The 4,566-nt window shown below is 42.3% G+C and overlaps 1 pseudogene; it reads left to right on the top strand.

Annotated features, from left to right (window-relative positions):
- The first annotated feature begins 2,230 nt into the window (after positions 1–2,230).
- On the top strand, positions 2,231–2,830 carry LOC103110841 (nucleoporin NUP35-like; annotated as a pseudogene).
- Positions 2,831–4,566: the final 1,736 nt, after the last annotated feature.

Genomic DNA, 4,566 nt, shown 5'->3' with positions numbered 1-4,566 from the left:
TCTCTCTCTCTAAAGAGGGGTTGAGCACAGGAGGACACATAAATCTCACAAGGTTGGCAGCCATTTAAGACTTCCCTCCTCGGGAGTCGGGCTGTAGCGCAGTGGGTTAAGCGCAGGTGACACAAAGCACAAGGACCGGCATAAGGATCCCGGTTCAAACCCCAGCTCCCCACCTGCAGGGGAGTCGCTTCACAGGTGGTGAAGCAGGTCTGCAGGTGTCTATCTTTCTCTCCTCCTCTCTGTCTTCCCCTCCTCTCTCCATTTCTCTCTGTCCTATCCAACAATGACAACAACAATAATAACTACAACAATAAAACAACAAGGGCATCAAAAGGGAATAAATAAATAAAATAAATATTTAAAAAAGTTAAAAAAAAAAAGACTTCCCTCCTCCACAGAAAGTCCTACATCTTCCCACCTGAGCATGGCATTCCTTAAAAACATTTAAGCCTGCTCCATTCCATTTTTCTTTACTGTGTCCATTTAGATATAAAGGGAAAGGAGGAGATGATGCTGAGGAATTATTCTGATGCAGTCTCCGCCCCCAGGTTTTACCATGCCCCACAAAATCCTAGCAGTGCCCCCTTGAACCAATCCTGCCCCCACATGTCAGTGCCCCCTTCAACCAATCCTGCCCCCATACGTCAGTGCCCCTTCAACCAATCCTGCCCCCACACGTCAGTGCCCCCTTAACCAATCCTGCCCCCACACGTCAGTGCCCCCTTAACCAATCCTGCCCCCACACGTCATCCCTGGTTATGGCCCAATAAAAGCTCCCTCCCTTCCCCCTCTCGTTCTCTCTCTCTCTCTAGGCTCCTTCGGCTCTCTCTCTTTCTGCCCCCCCCCATCCTATAATAAAGATTTGTGTACCCCACTTGCTCCGGACCTTCTCTCTCTCTTCTCTTTGATGCAGCCCAACACCTGGCCACAACCAACACATTCTACTCATCAAAAAGTCTGAGACATTCGATTCATTTTCCCCTCTCATGTTAATTAAATAGTGATTTATGAGACTATAAATTAATAGAAGTGTATATTAACACTATTCCTACCACCAAAGGTCTGTGCCCCTACCCCCAAGTGAAGCTGACCATCTACCTTCAACCTCCACCCAGAGATTTTTACTTTGGTGCCATACTCCAAACTCAGTCAGATTCTGCTTTGAGTTTCCCTTTCTGTTCTTTTTTGTCATTCTGTTTATGAGTGGGATCACACCATACCTGAATTCCCTGGGAAGATGACCCCACCAATGTGTCCTGAAGCCTCACCTACCCAGATGCCTGCCCCACTAGGGAAAGAGAGAGACAGGCTGGAAGTATGGATCGACCTTTTAATGCCCATGCTTAGTGGGGAAGCAATTACAGAAGCCAGACCTTCCACTTTCTGCATTCCTCAATGATCCTGGGTCCATACTCCCAAAGGGATAAAGAATAGGAAAGCTTTCAAGGAAGAAGACTGGGCACAGAGTTCTAGTGGTGGGAATTGTGTGAAAATGCACCCCTCTTATCCTATGGTCTTGTCAAATATTTTCATTTTATAAATAAAAATTATATAAATAGGGAGTTGGGTGGTAATGCAATGGGTTAAGCACACATGGCGTAAAGCACAAAGATCTCGGTTAGAGCTACCGGTTCTCCACCTGCAGGGGAGTCACTTCACAAGGGGTGAAGCAGGTCTGCGGGTGTCTATGTTTCTCTCCCCCTCTCTGTCTTCCCCTCTGTCTATCCTATCTGATAACAACGACATCAACAACAACAATAATAGCCACAACAATGATAAAAACAAGGGCAACAAAAAGGAAAATAAAGAAAAGAAAAAAGTTATATAAATTAAAAAATGCAATTATTCCCCCTAAAGCATGTATGGTTTTAAATCAAGATGTGTTTTTTCATTCATTCAATGATGCATATATATGTCAAGTCATTATGCTATGTGGATTAAACATATTTAGTACTGAATATCAATTTAGCTCGATAAAAATGAAAAAGTGTTTTCCAAATTTTTTAGAATAGTCTCAAATAATAAATCTCTGCATAAAATTATATTCCTAAGATATTAGTAAAATAGCATCGAAGTAATACCAATAGAAGAAATACTATGCACAATTCTCTTTTTTCACATCATACCACAGTTTCTTTAAGAGTTTCTTTAATTTTTCTTTGTAACTGTCTATAAGAAATCCAGGGGATTTTTTGATTTTGGAGTGGTTCGGACCTGAGTGGCTGCTATGATGGCTGCCTTCACTGTGGAACCCCAGGTGCTGAGGTTAGGTTCTGAACCAATGATGCCAGGTTCATCCATATCTACAAAACCAGGGGTTAATACACAATTCCTAACTGGATTTTTAATGGGGGATTTGCCAGAGCTGGTGACCCCATAACCTTGATCAATTAGTGATCCTTCAGCTGTAGTAATGGAGATGAGATCAGATGGTTCAGGTGGTTCACCACCGCAAATAGTTGTCCCAGCACATAAGGATAAAAGTGCAGCTCCACCAGTTACAAGCATATATGATGACATTTCCAGCCCAGGAAATGCATGTCTTCTTTAGCTTCAAGAAGACAGCCAAACATTTCAGTAATGCAGAGCCCCCTTGTTGGAGTTATGTCAACTACTCCTGGAACAGGGCAAAGTACATTTAGTTCAACAGGCATTGGTCAACCACGAAAAACAGCATTATCACCTGCCGAGCTGGATCCTTTTTATACTCAAGGAGATTCTCTGACTTCAGAAAAACATATTGATGACATTAGGGTGACTGTGTTTGAGTTTTCTCAAGCATTTGCTTCCTAAATATTATTACAGTTTGCACGATATGGGAATATCTTAAAAACGTGCTGTCCGGGGACCAGGTGGTAACACAACGGGCTAAGCGCACATGGCACAAAGCACAAGGACATATGCACAGGTCCTGGTTCGAGCCCCCTGCTCCCTACCTACAGGGAAGGGTGGGGTCTCCTCACAAGCGGTGAAGCAGGTCTGCAGGTGTCTTCTCGCCTGCTCTCTGTCTTCCCGTCCTCTCTCAATTTCTCTGTTATCTTCAACAACAACAATAGCAGATATAACAACAATAATATAATAATGACAACAATAACAACAGCAGCAAAATGGAAACGAATGGACTCCAAAAGCAATGGATTCATAGTGCAGGCACTGAACTCCAGCAGCAACTCTGGAGGCAAAAACAAACAACAAAAACATGTGATGTTCAACACAGGGAATTGGATGCATATTTGTTATCAGTTTAAACTGCAGTCCTGAAAAGTCTTAAGTAAAGATGGGAAGATTTTTTTAGAGAGTTCATCATGATTGGTGCAAAACCACGTATACATAAGTGTTATGGAAAGAGTGCTTTGCCATTTTCACCTGTAGTCTTCACATCATCCACCAAAACCTTAGGGATACCAAGTCAACCTGGAAGCACCTCTAGAACTTCTATCATGAGGCCTCTAACTACATCATGCAAAGCATATACTAGTGACTATCAGGTCATTTCTGATAGACACCAAAAAAAAAAAAAAAAAAAAGGTGAAAGCATTGTATCCAAAGCAATGAAGTGCATGTTCAGCTAGTTGCGTAACAAGAACTAAGGACACAAGTACAATGGAGACAATTACTGCTCTAAAACAGAGTTAGCAGAGTACTTATTGCTGGGTTCCTTCAGTTGGGTGTATAACCATGTTGGACCATATTGGATAGCTATCTCATATTTCCTATAGAATATTTTTCTTAAAGGATACAATATATTGGTAGCTTGCCCTTTAAAAGATGCAAAGAAACAAAACATGCCTGTTAATAGAATTTTGTGTTTTCTGTAATAGTTGCATGCTTATGGACAGAAAACCAAGCACTGGTGACTGTAAACTGTAGGACTCAATGTATGATGTGGCTTAGTATGCTTCATGAGTTGGTGGGGTGAATTTCCTGAAAGATAGCTCATCAGCTGGTCCTAACAAGACACAGATTATAAGTAACAGTTTGAATTATGGTGTTTTAATTTAGGTAGTATTTAATATTTTAATTATCCTTCTTTGTATCTTAAATTATCATTTAAGTGTCTTAAATTATCATCTTGATTTAAGAAATTCTTTTTGGGGGTCGGGCGGTAGTGCGTCGAGTTAAGTGCAGGTGGCGCTAAGTGCAAGGACCGGAGTTAGAATCCCAGTTTGAGCCCCTGGCTCCCCATCTGCAAGGGGATCTCTTCACAGGTGGTGAAGCAGGTCTTCTGGTGTTTATCTTTCTCTTCCCCTCGCTGTTTCCCCTATGTTGTTTTCGACGGGTTATGTTGTTTTCGCCGGGCTAGCTTCATGGCGGGTAACTGATGACCAGGGACTCAAGGTTGAGCTGTGGGCAGTATCTCTTTATTCATGCAGGACGCAGCACAATCTATACCAAGCTAAGCTAAACTAAAGTACCCTAAAACTCACAATGCTGTCTTTATATATACTTGCCAAGTAGGGTGGAAACAGGATGTGACATAGAGAGGGTGGAGAGAAAAGTGACTGGTGAAAATCAGAGTGTGACAAGGAGGAGGCGAAGCAGGCGAGAATCCTATCACTGAACCAT

The sequence above is a fragment of the Erinaceus europaeus genome, unplaced genomic scaffold (assembly GCF_950295315.1).
Source record: "Erinaceus europaeus unplaced genomic scaffold, mEriEur2.1 scaffold_559, whole genome shotgun sequence".
Lineage (NCBI taxonomy): Eukaryota > Metazoa > Chordata > Mammalia > Eulipotyphla > Erinaceidae > Erinaceus > Erinaceus europaeus.
The sequence above is the reverse complement of the archived record's forward strand: the minus strand, read 5'-3'. Positions and strand labels throughout refer to the sequence as shown.